Below are 18137 nucleotides of genomic sequence, written 5' to 3' on the forward strand. Positions count from 1 at the left end.
ATATTTTTTCCTTATATTTGATGAAGAGTTGTTTGAAAACAGCTCAATAATTAATTGCCATAGTCCTAATATTACATGTTACTTAACAGAATGTTGGAATGGAAAAAACTGGACAGCAATTGTGGTGAATATTCCCACATTTGTACCAGTACCTGTTGAAGCTGACCCCAAAGATTTTCCTATCGTACAATTATTGACACAAAAAAGAGATTTTGGCATTACAGCAGCTATAATCACTGCCATTACTGTTTCTGCTGCAGCTGCAGTGACTGCAGGTATTGCCATGGCCAATCAAGTGCAAACAGCCTCAGTTATTAGTCAAATTACTGAAAAGGCATGTGATGCACTTGAGACAGTGAAAAGAACTGATGCTCATTTGGCCTCAGGGGTCTTACTGGTCAATCAGCGCATTGACTTATTACAACAACAATTACAAGCGCTTAGAGATGTTGTACAACTTTCTTGTGTGGCTTCCACACGTTCTCTATGTATAACCCCCTTACTTTTTGATAATTCTTCCCTTGTTAACAGTTCTATTATTTCAGAATATCTGAAGGGGAATTGGACCCAGGAGTTGGAGTTTCTTCAAGAAAAATTACAGTTGAAGATATTAGACCTCAACAATACAAGCCTTGCTATAATCAGTTTCAAGGACTTTACCTCTTGGCTTTTTTCTGCATTTTCCTTCTTTAAGGAGTGGGTGGGGGTAGGTTTGTTTGGCTGTATGCTACTTGGAGAGACATTGATCTTACTCTGGTTGTTCTGTAAAATGAAAACTCAACAACAACGTGATAAAGTAGTTATTGCTCAGGCATTTTTGGCCATTGAGACTGGAGCATCCCCTCAAGCTTGGTTGAATATGCTGAAGTGCTGAGACGCTGTTCCATTTATGCACGCTTGTGGGCACAGGATCCCATTGCACCAAGCTGTAGACGGGACAGCCTTTTGATGCCTCCCAGGGCTCGGGTTCCCATTGCACGGGACTAAGGCACAAAAGGTCTCTAGTCACTATATGCTATTTAATAAAGAAGGGGGAGATGTTAGGAGCCATGTCGAGTTTGCTGAAGTAGCTATACGCTCGCCATTACAAGATGGTGCTGGCTTCCTGTTCCTGCTTCTTCTTGGCCTTGGTGTCTACAGCTGTGCGCATGTGCAAGGCACAAAATCTCCGGCTGAAAGTACTATCAGTGGATATGTAAATGAGACCTTAGTCTGTAACCAATGAGGACAGATCATGTCTCTTTGAAAGTATATAGTCAGAACATTCTGGGTTTTGGGGTCCTTTGTTCTCCATCTTTCATCCTGATAACTAAAAGAGCTATAACAATAAAAGATGCTGTCAGAAGAATCTTGAGTGTGACGTGCTCCTTTTTGGCGAGGTAGTATGTCACATACTGAAATATTTGTCATGTCAATTCTAAGGATTTCTGATGTTTTGAAAACCAACTATCCATGTAAGGTAATCTGGACTGTTGCCTGTTAACTCCACTCAGCTATTTCTAAATAAAACATAGAGAACACCCTTATAATAAACTCCAAGTCATGAATTTGCTATAGTCCCTTAACTCACAGGCTGACCATCTCAAATCAGTTTTAAAAAGTTAAAGAAGGACTGGGTCTAAGCTTTGTATTCCTAAATGTGTTATACTGGTACGATGCCTATGAGAGTAACAATATTCATCTCACTTTTATATCACTAAGAGGCTCATGCCAATGAAAACCTTAAAATTTGTAATCAAAGTAAATTGGTGCCATTTAAGAATTTATATCTTCATCTTGATATTAATTATACAGATTTCTACTAATAGGTTATGGCTATGCAATTAACCCCTAGCTAATCCTCTCTATTCCCACAAAACCACTACTTTTCCCTAAGAAGACAGTCCAACATTTACCACCTTAGTCCCCAAGCCCAGGGAATAGGGGCGCTGACTCTTCATTAGCTTCTTCAAGCTGATTATGGGCGTTGAGATATTAGAAGAGGAGTGGGGGGAAGAGCAAATTGACAATCCTCTGATGCTGTGTCTTCGCTGCCTCCAGATGGAATTCCTGGACCTCAGAGGTTTGAGCAGGTCTGCCCAGCTTGCTTGTTGAGTAGATACACCAAGGCTGATCATTCTGCAATATACAATTCTCAAAACCAATTTTAGTATCAAGATAGTTTTTTTTAAGAGGGCTGACATTTTATTAAGAATGTTGGTTCTAACCGCTTTTCTATTTTTTCCCCTCTTTTATTGGATATAATATTTACATTTCAAATTTTATCCCCTTACCGAATTTCCTCCACCACTCAGGAACCGCTTATCCCATCCTCCCTCCTCCTGCTTCTATGAAGGTGTTTACCCACCTACCCCCAGCCCCCTCCCCACCCTCAGATCCCCCCCCCCCCAGTGCTCAGCCTTCAGGGTACCAATGACCTTGTCTCCCACCTATGCCCAACAAGGCCATCCTCCCCTACATATACAGCTGGAGTCATGTGTCTCTCCATATGTGCTCCTAGGCTGGTGGTTTAGACCCTGGGGAGCTCTGGCTGGTTGGTATTGTTGCTCTCCTCATGGGGCCACCAGCCCTTAAGGTTCCTTCAGTTTACTCTCTAACTCCTCCATTGGGAACCTTTGATCAGATTAATGGATAGCTATGAGTATCTGTCTCTGGGTATGTCAGACTCTGGGGGACCTCTAAGGAGACAGCCTTATCAGGCTGCTGTCAGCTTTCCCTTGGTGACTACCCATGGAATGAATACCCAGATGGAATGGTCTCCCTACAACACCCCCCCTCAGATTCTGTCCCACACTTTGTCTCCATATTTGCTCCCTTGGGTATTTAGTTACTCCTTCTAAGAAAGACCTAGACATCCTCACTTGTTCTTTCTTCCTCATGAGCTTCATGTCGTCTGGTAGTTGAATCTTTGTTGTTTCAAATTTTTGGGCTAATCTCCGCTTATCAGTGAGTAAATACCATGTGTGTTCTTTTGTGATTGGGTTACTTCACTCAGGATGATATTTTCTAGTTCCATCCATTTACCTAAGAATTTCCCAAATTCATTATTTTGAATAGCTGAGTAATATTCCATTGTGTAAATGTACTACATTTTTTGTATCCATTCCTCTGTTGAAGGGCATCTGGGTTCTTTCCAGCTTCTGGCTATTATAAATAAGGCTGCTATGAACATAGTGGAGCATATGTATTTGTTATTTGTTGGGGCATTTTCTGGGTATATGCCCAGGAGTGGTATAGCTGGGTCCTCAGGTAGTGCTATGTCCAATTTTCTGAGGAACTGCCAGACTGACTTCCAGAGTGGTTGTACCAGCTTGCAACACCACCAACAATGAAGGAGTGTTCCTCTTTCTTCACATCCTTGCCAGCATCTACTATCACCTGAGTTTTTGATCTTAGCCATTCTGACTGGTGTGAGGTGGTATCTCAGGGTTGTTTTGATTTGAATTTCCCTGATGACTAAGGATTTTGAGCATTTCTTAAGGTGATTCTCGGCCATTCGAGTTTCCTCAGTTGAGAATTCTTTGCTTAGCTCTGTACCCCATTTTTAATGGGGTTATTTTGTTTATTGGCATCTAAATTCTGGAGTTCTTTGTATATATTCGATGTAGGATTGGTAATGATCTTTTCCCAATCTGTTGGTTGCCGTTTTGTCTTGTTGACAGTGTCCTTTTCTTTACAGAAGCTTTGCAATTTGATGAGGTCCCATTTGTGGATTCTTGATCTTAGAGCATAAGCCATTGGTGTTTTGTTCAGGAACTTTCCCCCTGTGCCTAGGTATTCGAGGGTCTTCCCCAACTTCTCTTCTATTAGTTTCAGTGTATCTGGCTTTATGTGAAGGTCCTTTATCCACTTGGAGTTGAGCTTTGTACAAGGGGATAAGAATGGATTAATTTGCATTCTTCTACATGTTGACCTCCAGGTGAGCCAGCACCACTTGTTGAAAATGCTGTCCTTTTTCCACTGGATGGATTTAGCTCCCTTGTCAAAGATCAAGTGGCTGTAGGTGTGCGGGTTCATTTCTGGGTCTTCAATTCTATTCCATTGATCATCCTGTCTGTCTCTGTACCAATACCATGCAGTTTTTATCACTATTGCTCTGTAGTACAGTTTGAGGTCCGGAATGGTGATTCCCCCAGAGGTTCTTTTATTGTTGAGAATAGTTCTCCCTATCCTAGGTTTTTTGTTATTCCAAATGAATTTGTAAATTGCTCTTTCTATCTCTATGAAGAATTGATTTGAAATTTTGATGGGTATTGCATTGAATCTGTAGATTGCTTTTGGCAGGATAGCCATTTTTACTAAGTTAATCCTGCCAATCCAGGAGCATGGGGGATCTTTCCATCTTCTGAGATATTCTGTGATTTCTTTCTTCAGAGACTTGAAGTTCTTATCATACAGATCTTTCATTTGCTTGGTTAGATTCACTCCAAGATATTTTATTTTATTTGTGGCTATTGTGAAGGGTGTCATTTCCCTAATTTCTTTCTCAGCCTGTTTATCCTTTGAATAGAGGAAGGCTACTGATTTGTTTGAGTTGATTTTATATCCAGCCACATTGCTAAAGTTGTTTATCAGGTTTAGGAGTTCTCTGGTGGAAATTTTAGGTTCACTTAAGTATACTATCATATCATCTGCAAATAGTAAAATTTTGACTTCTTCCTTTCCTATCTGTATCCCTTTCACTTCCTTTTGTTGTCTAATTGCTCTAGCTAAGACTTCCAGTACTATATTGAATAGGAAAGGTGAGAGTGGGCAGCCTTGCCTAGTCCCTGATCTTAGTGGGATTGCTTCAAGTTTCTCTCCATTTAGTTTGATGTTGGCTACTGGCTTGCTGTATATTGCTTTTACTATGTTTAGGTATGGGCCTTGAATTCCTGATCTTTCTAAGATTTTTAACATGAAGGGATGTTGAATTTTGTCAAATGCTTTCTCAGCATCTAGTGAGATGACCATGCGGTTTTTTTTCTTTTAGTTTATTTATGTAGTGGATTACATTGATGGATTTCCAAATATTGAACCATCCCTGCATTCCTGGGATAAAGCCTACTTGATCTTGATGGATAATTGTTTTGATGTGTTGTTGGATTCAGTTTGCGAGAATTTTATTGAGTATTTTTGCATCAATATTCATAAGAGAGATTGGTCTGTAGTTCTCTATCTTTGTTGGGTCTTTCTGTGGTTTAGGTATGAGTGTAATGGTAGCTTCATAGAACGAGTTGGGTAGTGTTCCTTCTGTTTCTATTCGATGGAATAGCTTGAAGAGGTTTGGTATTAAGTCTTCCTTGAAGGTCTGAACGAATTCTGCACTGAAACAATCTGGCCCCGGACATTTTTTGGTGGGAAGATTTTTAATGACTGTGTCTATTTCTTTAGGTGTTATGTGACTGTTTAGATGGTTTATCTGCTCCTAGTTTAACTTTGGTACCTGGTATCTATCTAGAAAATTGTCCATTTCCTCCAGATTTTCCAATTTTGTTGAGTATAGGCCTTTGTAGTAGGATCTGATGATTTTTTTTTAATTTCCTCTGTTTCTGTTGTTATGTCTCCCTTTTCAGTTCTTACTTTATTAATTTGAATGCTGTCTCTGCACCCTTTGGTTAGTCTGGCTAAGGGTTTGTCTATCTTGTTGATTTTCTCAAAGAACCAGCTCCTGGTTTTGTTGATATTTTGTATAGTTCTTTTTGTTTCAACTTGGTTGATTTCAGCCCTGAGTTTGATTATTTCCTGCCGTCTACTCTTCTTGGGTATATTAGCTTCTTTTTGTTCTAATGCTTTCAGGTTTGCTGTCAAGTTGTTAATGTATGCTCTTTCCAATTTCTTTTTGTGAGCACTTAGAGCTATGATTTTTCCTCTTAGTACTGCTTTCAATGAGTCCCACAAGTTTTGATATGATGTGTCCTCATTTTCATTAAATTCTAAACAGTCTTTAATTTCTATCTTTATTTCTTCCTTGACCAAGTTATCATTGAGTAGAGCATTGTTCAGTTGCCAAGTGTATGTGGGCTTTCTGTTTTTTTTTTGTCCATGTCAAAGACAAGTCTTAGTCCATGGTGGTCTGATAAGGTACTAGGGATTATTTCAATCTTTTTGTATCTGTTGAGGCCTGTTTTGTGACCAATTATATGGTCTATTTTGGAGAAGGTACCATGAGGTGCTGAGAAGAAGGTATATTCTTTTGTTTTAGGATGAAATGTTCTATAGATGTCAGTTAAGTCCAATTGGTTCATAACTTCTGTTAGTTTCATTGTGTCTCAGTTTAGTTTCTGTTTCCATGATCTGTCCATAGCTGAGAGTGGAGTGTTGAAATCTCCCACTATTATTGTGTAGGGTGCAATGTATGCTTTAAGTTTTAGTAAAGTTTCTTTTATGTATTTGGGTGCCCTTACATTTGGGGCATAGATGTTCAGAATTGCGAGTTCCTCTTGGTACATTTTTCCTTTGATGAATATGAAGTGTCCTTCTTTATCTTTTTTGATTACTTCTGGTTAAAAACTGATTTTATTTGATATTAGAATCGCTACTCCAGCTTGTTTCTTGGGACCATTTGCTTGGAAGATTGTTTTCCAACCTTTTACTCTGAGGTAGTGTCTGTCTTTTCCACAGAGGTGCATTTCCTGAATGCAGCAAAATGTTGGGTCCTGTTTACGTATCCAGTCTGATAGTCTATGTCTTTTTACTGGAGAATTGAGTCCATTGATATTAAGAGATATTAAGGAAAAATGAGTGTTGTTTCCTGTTATTTTTGTTATTGGCAGTGGAGATATGTTTTTGTAGCTACCTTCTTTTAGGGTTGTTGGAAGATTACTTTTTTGCTTTTTGTAGGTTGTAGTTTCCCTCCTTGTGATTGAGTTTTCCACCAATTACCCTTTGAAGTGCTGGGTTTGTGTTGAGATACTGTTTAAATTTGGATTTGTCATGGAATATTTTGGTTTCTCCATCAATAGTGATTGACAGTTTTGTTGGGTATAGTAGTCTGGGCTGACATTTATGTTCTTTTAGGGTCTGTATGATATTGGTTCAGGATCTTCTGGCTTTTATGGTCTCTGGTGAGAAGTCTGGTGTAATTCTTATAGGTCTGCCTTTATATGTTACTTTGCCTTTTTCCCTTACTGCTTTTAGTATTTTTTCTTTGTTTTGTACATTTGATGTTTTGACTATTATGTGGCGGGAAGGTGTTTCTTTTCTGGTCTAAACTATTTGGAGTTCTGTAGGCTTCTTGTATATTTATGGACATCTCTTTCTTTAGGTTAGGGAAGTTTTCCTTTATAATTTTGTTGAGGATATTTACTGGTCCTTTAAGTTGGGAGTCTTCCCCCTCATCTATCCCCATTTTCCTTAGGTTTGGCCTTCTCATCGTGTCTTGGATTTCTTGTATATTTTGGGTTAGTAGCTTTTTGTATTTTGCATTTTCTTTGACAGTTGTGTCAATGTTTTCCATGGTATCTTCTGCACATGAGATTCTCTCTTCCATCTCTTGTATTCTGTTGGTAATACTTGTGTCTATGACTCCTGATCGTTTTTTTAAGTTTTCTATCTCCAGGGTATTCTCCCTTTGTGATTTCTTTATTGTTTCTACTTCCATTTTTAGATCCTGCATGGTTTTGTTTAATTCCTTCTCCCGTTTGGTTGCATTTTCTTGCAATTCCTTAAGGGATTTTTGTGTTTCCTCTTTAACGGTTTCTATCTGTTCTTTGAGAGTGTTATTTATGTCTTTCTTAAAGTCCTCTATCATCATCATGAGAAGTGATTTTAATTCTGAATCCTGCTTTTCTGGTGTGATGGGGTGTTCAGGGCTTGCTACGATGGGGGAACTAGGTTCTGATGATGCCATGTAACTTTGGTTTCTGTTGCTTACGTTCTTGCGCTTGCCTTTTGCCATCTGGTTAACTCTAGTGCTACCTGTACTTCTGTCTCTGATTGAAGCCTGCCTTTCCATTTGTCTCACTTGTGTTTGGTCTTCTAGGTGTCCAGATGTCTCTGTGATTTTTTTCCAGCTGCACTGATTACGGTGGTATCTCTAGGATGCCTCAGGATATGGTGCCTCCAAGGTAGTAGACCAACTAGGTGTCTGCTGTTCTGGGTGTAGTGTCTCCTCTTGGATATCTCAGGATATGTTGTCTGAGGCTCTGAGTTCACTTGTTCCTCTGTGGCTCTGGGTTGAGTGGACCTTCCAGTATGTCTCAGGCAGAACCCAGGGTCCACACAACAGCAGACCTGGCAGAGGTCTTGTCTAGGCCTCAGACCCGGGAGATGGGCAGAAGGGGGGTGCTAGCCGGCTGGGGGGGCTATCTGCTGGAATCTGAGCACTCAGGGCACCCAGCTATGGGCTCAGGGCAGTATGTGGGTTTTCCTACCTAAATCTGGCTGTGGGATCCTTGGAGCCCCCAGAATGTCTCCAGTGGGATCCGGGGTGCACTCACCAACAGGCCAGGCAGAGGTCTGGTCCAGGCCTCAGACAGGAAGAGGGGCGAGTGGCGGAAGGGGAGTGCTAGCGCTGGCTGTGGGATCTGTGGAGCCCCCAGAATGACTCTGGCGGGATCCGGGGTGCACTCACCAACAGGCCGGGCAGAGGTCTGGGAGCATTACACTTTTAATAAGAATCACTTTTTAGTTTTTGATAGATCATTCTTACTATATAAACATGAGCTGATATTTGTATTTGGACTTTATGTCCTGCAAATTTACTGAGTCAATTTACTACTTAACTTTTTGTGGAGCCTAAAGACCCCAAATCATTTGTCTGTGTGAAATAACTCCATATGCAACAAAGGACAATTGAATTTTTTATACCATTGTCTTTGATTTATTTCTCTTTTGTAATCTCTTTACCTAAGATTTAAAAAACTACCCCCAATTAAACAGAAAGAGAAGACATTCTTGCCTTCTCATCTTAGAAGCAATACCTTCTGCTTTCAACAAGTATTATGATATTCGTTGTTGGTTCTTCTAAATGGCTCATTATTGATTGAGGTGACTATATTTTTCATCTTATTTATTATGGATTTTTTCCCATGGGTGTTGTCAGTTCTTTACATCTTACACCTACTCTTTACATCTATTGATTTTTTTCACCTTACATTTTGTAAGAGTGACCTGTCACACCGTTTAATGAGCCATATTAGCATCCCATAGGTAAATCCTACTTATTCATAGAACATGCATTTTTTTTTTTTTTAGAACATGCACTTTTAAGAATAGTCTTTTTTCTACTTCTCAATTTGGTATTAATAGAATTGAACAGTGAATTATTGACATATATTTAATATGAAATGAGATGCCATGTCTCCTCTTTCATTTCTGATATTATTAGTTGAAATTTTGGGGAGTCTTTCTATGGCTAAGGATTAGTTGATATCTTTAATCTCATAAATCAAATTTTTAAGTTTAAAATTTAAAACTTTAACATTTAGTCAAATTTTACAGTTTTCTTATTGCTTATTTCATGCCTTTCTCTACTCTTAAATTTTTCATCTTGCTAATTTTATACAATTTCTTATTTTACTACTTCTTTGAAATATAAATTTAGGGCATCTATTATGATCCTTGCTTTTATGATGTAGACATTTGTGTTGTGAACTTCTCCCTTAGCACTGGTTTGCCTCTTTTCATAAGTCTTGATACATCTGCTCTCATTTTATTTGCCTTGAGATTTTTTTTCTTAATTGCATTTTGATTTCTTATCACATAATGTCTTAGCCAATTTTTTATTTCTGTAATAAAATACTCTAGCAAAATAAACTTGAGGGAGAAGTGATTTATCTTGATTCACTATTGAAGATTTTAGTCCGTTATGGTGGGGAAGCCACACCAGCAGAAGCTGGACACGTAATAGTCATGATCAGAAAACAGAGAGCAACAATGCAGCTCACAGTTTGCTATGTGTATCCCATTGAGTCCAGGATTTCAGCCTAGGATATAGTCTCACCCACAATCAAGATGGGTGTTCCCACATCTACTAACATAATCAAGGCAATCCCCCCACAGGCCCAATTTCTGTTCAGTTGGCAATTAACACACGTTGATAGGTATCAGGATTAGTTATATGATTGTCTGCTTAATTTTTATATATTTTTGAATGTTCCCATGTCTGTATATTATTGATTTATAATTTTACTTAATTGTTGTTAGGAAAAATACTTGAAATGATTTCAGTCTTCTTATTTGTATTAAGATTTGCTTTGTAACCTTACACATACTCTGTCACAGATGTTTTCTTTACTTAAGGACCAGTATTCAGCCATAGTGATGGAGGAGAATTTTGTACAAGTCTGCCATGTCCAGGATCTGTATAGTATTACTAAATTATGATAATTATTTTATTATTATTATTTAGATAAGCAATCATTGTAGTTAGGTAAAGTACTGAAATTTCTTACTTTTTTTCATTGCTATCTATTTCTCCCTTTATATCTGCCAAAGTTTGCTTTATATATTTAGGTGTTTCAATGTTGTATGTGAATATATATGTATGTATACATATATATTCATGTCTATATATGTCTATATATGTCTATATATATAATTTGACACCAATTATATAATACATTTATAATCCATATATTTTGCTCCCGATTTATTACGATTTTTTTAGTTACCTCCTTTACTATTGGTTAGGAGGATCATTGTCCTCAGGACAATAGTGTATACATAGTCACTGCATAAGAAGCAGTGGCTGGGTGATCTGGCTTCAGCTAAGTTTGATAGAGGTCCTGACAGCAAAATCTTTCTGGACTCCTGAAGAAACCAGTTAAGAGGCATACTGATCCAGACCTGATAAAATTAGACTTACATCTATGTTGACTTAAAATATCTTTGCTTCTTCCCTTTGAATCATCATTCAGGTAGAATATCTCTCTGGCCATTTATTGATAAATCAGCACTGTCTCTGGGCTGTGCTTAAGGAGGGCTAGAGCTACTTGGTGAGACTGCTTCTGTTATGCAGCTGGATTTAAACCTTACTTGCTTGAATTTGGGATCACTACTGCATATGGTTCATGCCGGGTATTCAGGAAGCTAAGATTGTCTATATCCACAGTTGAATGTGTTAACTGGACTATTGTCTACATTTATTCACAGTCAGGTCTGGGTCGATATGCCACTTAACTGGTTTCTTCAGGATTCCAGAAAGATTTTGCTGTCAGGACATCTATCAAACTTAGCTGAAGCCAGATCACCCAGCTACTGCTTCTTGTGCAGTGACTGTGTATACACCATTGTCATGACATTGGTGTATTGTTAGGAGGTGTATTGTTGGTACCATGTGGTGCTATCTAATGTTATGAATGAAGCCAGTCAGGAACAAAACCCTGGGTAACAGGTACTGAGAAAATATAGACACACTTTCATATTTGGTTACTACTTTAGACATAACAGCATTGTAGTTGGTAAATAAGTGTGGCCTACATGTACCTATATTAATATACATGCAGTATTCATAATTTTAATTTTTTAGCATGCTAAATCAAACCAAATTCACTGTCAAATGTTTCCTTGATGGTAAAGCTGTAAAGTTTTTTTTTGTATTGTATCAAGAAGATCAGGCTGATCTCATCTCTCTTAGGATTTATATCTGTTGACCTTCTAAGTCCTAATATCTGTTTTAATTTGAGTTACATGCTAAAAATACTTTGACTTCAATTTTAGATCATGTATATGTAAAAGTGGGTCTTATGCTTTCCTGAGAGTCTAGACTTAGTGTGGCCTTCTATGCTATACTCCTCAGCATACAGGGGCCTAAGAAGTTCTTAGCTGAGGGTGTCAGGAGATGCAGATTACTATTGGCTAGAACTACTGTGTAATATAATGTGATGCTTTGAAGGAGGTACCGGGTTACTCATTTTCCAATTCTTACTATTCAGATTTTACTTTTATTTCACACAAACAGGAGTCTTCTGACACATCACAGAATTCCTGTGGGAATGGCATGACAAAGAAATTTGACTTTAAATAAATGACAAATCAAATAAGTCTTTGGGCTGCAGTTTAAATATACATATATTTATATTAACTATAATATAAAACGTACTCATGTATTATATTTAGACACACACATACATACACATATATTATTCACTCATACATATAGGTGTGTATTAATTTATGCAACTTGGACTGAGAATGTTCTACACAAGAGTCATAAACTAACAAAAACCCCAGTACCAGGCATAAACATATCTTTTGATTGACTGTTCAGGGTAGTCCAGTGATTCTCAAAACAATACAGACTATTTCAGTTGCCCTTGGTTGCCTCTCAAAAGTTTAAGGTAAGCCCCTATTGCTGAAAATGCTACATACTTAGAACACAGGATTGACCATTTTAGCTGGATGTAACCTGATAATCTCCTTTAGATGTCTACCTTAGATTGTACCTGAAAATACTACGTAATATTCCTAGGGAAGGAAACAATCAACAATGCTACCCAGCTGCAACACCTATGAACCACAATAATTATCAGTATAGAAAAACAAAAATTGAATGCCTGTCAGAATGGCTAAGAGCAAAGCCACAATTGATAGATCATGCTGGCAAGGATGAGGACAAGAGGAACACTCCTCCATTGCTGAAAGGAGTGCAAACTTGGGCAACCACTTTGCAAATCAATATGGAGGTTTTTCAAAATATTGGGAGTATATCTATACTGAAGGTCCAACTATACCACTCCTGGGCATATACCCAAGGGATGATTTATCTTATCATAAGGTCACCTGCTCAGTTATGTTCATAGAAACTTTATTCATAACAGTAAAAAAGTGAAAAGAGGCCTGGTGCAGACTCGCGCCCTGTCCACTCCTGTGTGGACACTGGACTCCTCTTAAGACATCACAGAGGATCCACTGAACCCAGAGCAGTAGGTAAGAAGACCCAGACACTGCCCTGCGCCCATAGCTGGGTGCGGGGAGCGCTCAGATTCCAGCAGAAACCCAAACCTGCAGAGTGGCGATCCCCTTCTGTCCCTCTCCCGGATCTGAGGCCTGGTGCAGAACCGCGCCCTGTCTGCTCCTGTGTGGACACCAGACTCCTCCCGAGACATCATAGAGGGTCCACTGAACCAAGAGTGATAGAGGGTCCACTGAACCCAGAGCGACAGAGGTACCACTGAACCCAGAGTGGCAGAAAACAACTGAACTCAGAGCGACAGACAACATATCCCGTGACATCCTAGAGGAACCATTGCACTCCTGAGACACCCTAGAGGAGACACTGCACTTGGAGCAGTGGGCACCTGATCCTGAGACATCCAAGAGGAGATACTACACCCAGAACAGCAGACACCTAGTTGGTCTACTACCTTGGAGGCACCATATCCTGAGGCATTCTAGAGATACCACGGTACTCAGAGCAGCTGGAGAAGATTACAGAGACATCCAGACCCTGAGGAGATCAGACATAAGCAAGATAACTGGAAAGGCAGGATTCAGTCAGAGACAGCACTAGAGTTAACCAGATGGCAAAAGGCAAGCACAAGAACATAAGCAGCAGAATCCAAAGTTACATGGCATCATCAGAACCCAGTTCCTCCATCATAGCAAGCCCGGAACACCCCATCACAACAAAAAAAAACAGGATTCAGAATTAAAATCACTTCTCATGATGATGATAGAGGACTTTAAGAAGGACATAAATAATACTCTCAAAGAATTTAAGGAGAACACTGGTAGACAGATAGAAGCCCTTAAAGAGGAAACACAAAAATCCTTTACTGAATTGCAAGAAAACACAACCTAACAGGTGAAGGAATTAAACAAAACCATCCAAGATCTAAAAATGGAAGTAGAAGCAATAAAGAAATCACAAAGGGAGAATACCCTGGAGATAGAAAACCTAAAAAAAAGATCAGGAGTCATAGACACAAGTATTACCAACAGAATACAAGAGATAGAAGAAAGAATCTCATGTGGAGAAGATACCATGGAAAACATTGACACAACTGTCAAAGAAAATGCAAAATACAAAAAGCTACTAACCCAAAATATACAAGAAATCCAAGACACAATGAGAAGGCCAAACCTAAGGAAAATAGGGATAGATGAGGGGGAAGACTCCCAACTTAAAGGACCAGTAAATATCCTCAACAAAATTATAAAGGAAAACTTCCCTAACCTAAAGAAAGAGATGTCCATAAATATACAAGAAGCCTACAGAACTCCAAATAGTTTAGACCAGAAAAGAAACACCTTCCCGCCACATAATAATCAAAATATCAAATGTACAAAACAAAGAAAAAATACTAAAAGCAGTAAGGGAAAAAGGCAAAGTAACATATAAAGGCAGACCTATAAGAATTACACCAGACTTCTCACCAGAGACCATAAAAGCCAGAAGATCCTGGACCAATATCATACAGACCCTAAGAGAACACAAATGCCAGCCCAGACTACTATACCCAGCAAAACTGTCAATCAATATTGATGGAGAAACCAAAATATTCCATGACAAATCCAAATTTACACAATATCTTACCACAAATCCAGCACTTCAAGGGATAATTGGTGGAAAACTCCAACACAAGGAGGAAAACTACAACCTACAAAAAGCAAAAAAGTAATCTTCCAACAACCCTAAAAGAAGGTAGCTACACAAACATATCCCCACTGCCAATAACAAAAATAACAGGAAACAACATTCATTTTTCCTTAATATCTCTTAATATCAATGGACTCAATTCTCCAATAAAAAGACATAGACTATCAGACTGGATACATAAACAGGACCCAACATTTTGCTGCATACAGGAAACTCATCTTTGTGAAAAAGACAGACACTACCTCAGAGTAAAAGCTTGGAAAACAATCTTCCAAGCAAATGGTCCCAAGAAACAAGCTGGAGTATCGATTCTAATGTCAAATAAAATCAATTTTCAATCAAAAGTAATCAAAAGAGATAAAGAAGGACACTTCATATTTATCAAAGAGAAAATGTACCAAGAGGAACTTGCAATTCTAAACATCTATGCTTCAAATGCAAGGGCATCCACATACATAACACAAACTTTACTAAAGCTTAAAGCATACATTATACCTCACACAATAATAGTGGGAGATTTCAACACCTACTCTCAGCTATGGACAGATCATGGAAATAGAAACTAAACCGAGACACAATGAAACTAACAGAAGTTATGAACCAATTGGACTTAACTGACATCTATAGAACATTTCATCCTAAAACAATAGAATATACCTTCTTCTCAGCACCTCATGATACCTTCTCCAAAATAGACCATATAATTGGTCACAAAACAGGCCTCAACAGATACAAAAAGATTGAAATAATCCCTTGTACCTTATCAGACCACCATGGACTAAGACTTGTCTTTGATATGGACAAAAACAATGGAAAGCCCACATACACATGGAAACTGAACAATGCTCTACTCAATGATAACTTGGTCAAGGAAGAATTAAAGATAGAAATTAAAGACTTTTTAGAATTTAATGAAAATGAGGACACATCATATCAAAACTTGTGGGACTCATTGAAAGCAGTACTAAGAAGAAAAATCATAGCTCTAAGTGCCCACAATAAAGAAAATGGAAAGAGCATACACTAACAACTTGACAGCACACCTGAAAGCATTAGAACAAAAAGAAGCTAATATACCCAAGAGGAGTAGACGGCAGGAAATAATCAAACTCAGGGCTGAAATCAACCAAGTTGAAACAGAAAGAACTATACAAAATATCAACAAAACCAGGAGCTGGTTCTTTGAGAAAATCAACAAGATAGACAAACCCTTAGCCAGACTAACCAAAGGGCACAGAGACAGTACTCAAATTAATAAAATTATAACTGAAAAGGGAGACATAACAACAGAAACATAGGAAATTAAAAAAAAAAATAGTCAGATCTTACTACAAAGGCCTATACTCAACAAAATTGGAAAATCTGGATGAAATAGAAAATTTTCTAGATAGATACCAGGTACCAAAGTTAAACGAGGAGCAGAGAAACCATCTAAACAGTCGCATAACCCCTAAAGAAATAGAAGCAGCCATTAAAAATCTCCCCACCAAAAAAAGTCCGGGGCCAGATGGTTTTAGTGCAGAATTCTATCAGACCTTCCAGGAAGACCTAATACCAATTCTCTTCAAACTATTCCACAGAATAGAAACAGAAGGAACACTACCCAATTCGTTCTATGAAGCTACAATTACGTTCATACCTAAGCCTCATAAAGACCCTACAAAGAAAGAGAACTACAGACTAATCTCTCTTATGAATATTGATGCAAAAATACTCAAAATTCTCGCAAACTGAATACAAGAACACATCAAAGCAATCATCCATCATGATCAAGTAGGCTTTATCCCAGGAATGCAGGGATGGTTCAATATTTGGAAACCCATCAATGTAATCCACTACATAAATAAACTCAAAGAAAAAAAAAACACATGATCATCTCACTATATGCTGAGAAAGCATTTGACAAAATTCAACATCCCTTCATGTTAAAAGTCTTGGAATGATCAGGAAATCAAGGTCCATACCTAAACATAGTAAAAGCAATATACAGCAAGCCAGTAGCCAACATCAAACTAAATGGAGAGAAACTTGAAGCAATCCCACTAAGATCAGGGACTAGACAAGGCTGCCCACTCTCTCCCTACGTATTCAATATAGTACTGGAAGTCCTAGCTAGAGCTATTAGACAACAAAAGGAAGTCAAAGGGATACAAATGGGAAAGAAAAAAGTCAAAATTTCACTATTTGCAGATGATATGATAGTATACTTTAGTGACCCTAAAATTTCCACCAGAGAACTCCTAAACCTGATAAATAACTTCAGTAAAGTGGCTGGATATAAAATCAACTCAAACAAATCAGTAGCCTTCCTATACTAAAAAGATAAACAGATTGAGAAAGAAATTAGGGAAATGACACCCTTCACAATAGTTACAAACAATATAAAATATCTTGGAGTGACTCTAACCAAGAAAGTGACAAAAGATCTGTTTGGCAAGAACTTCAAGTCTCTGAAGAAAGAAATAGAATAAGATCTCAGAAGATGGAAAGAGGATAGGGTACTCATTACTATTTTCTAACAGGAGGCGGGGGGTAGAGGCCTAATCCCCATCAGGATGACAAGTGTGGGACATTGTAATGATTTTCAGACCTCTGTTGTTGTGCAGTAGGTTTACTAATCATACCCATCCCGACGCCTTTTCATTGGGGAAGGAATTTGGCCTCAACCTCCATGCAATCAGGTATATCCCTCAGGGAATCTACCTTGATATAATTCAAGGACATCCCTTGCAGTGCCACCTGACACCCTGTGATTACTGGTAAACAGAGCCCTCCTCAAAACTGCTGGGCAAGAGTCCTTCTCATCAAACCATATCCATATCAATCTTTTCCAATCATACTTGTGGACTGTCCCAGCTCTACTGCTGCAAATGCCTGTACCATCAGGGCTTGATCATGGGCATTTCTAACTCTCATGTGACACAGACACCAGAATGCTAGGCAACTGATAAGTAGAAGACACCGAGCCAAGGCTCCCAAGCCTGCCCATTCCCTCAGATGAAAAACTGTCTATAGAATCCAATCAGCCATGGCCAATGTGAAGAACACATCCACTCAAGTAGCATTGATGGTAACAATAGACTGACACAACTTTCGAAGAATATCATCCATTACCCTGACCAATTCCCTGTAAGATACTGAGAAAGATTTCTTGACAATTATGCTGCATAGCTAACATTCTCAAACTTGACTGTGGTCACACACAACCCAGAATACCAAAGATTTAGGGAATACTGATAAATTTCCTCAATGAATATCCTGTCCTTCAATTAGGGGCATCATCATGAAGAGCATCAGCAGACACACCACTCCCATCATCTTCTTTATTTGAAAGTTCCTGCACTCTTCTGGTCAGATGCTCAGGGACCCAAATCGGTTGTTGATGATCCTGAGGAAATACACTAACAGAGCCTCTCGCCCATACCAATACTGGGTCTGGTCCATACCACTTTCCAGTTATAATGTCCTTCCACATTACCTGACCTTTATAAGGTACCTCTGATGCAACATAGCGATCAGCTGCTGCGTGCCCTTGCTTACCCAAATTCAAAAAATTAAGAGTAAATAAAGCAATGGCCAGTCTCTCTTGAGGGGGGGAGGGGGAGCACCCATG

This window comes from Arvicanthis niloticus, chromosome 23, assembly GCF_011762505.2.
Source record: "Arvicanthis niloticus isolate mArvNil1 chromosome 23, mArvNil1.pat.X, whole genome shotgun sequence".
Taxonomy (NCBI): domain Eukaryota; kingdom Metazoa; phylum Chordata; class Mammalia; order Rodentia; family Muridae; genus Arvicanthis; species Arvicanthis niloticus.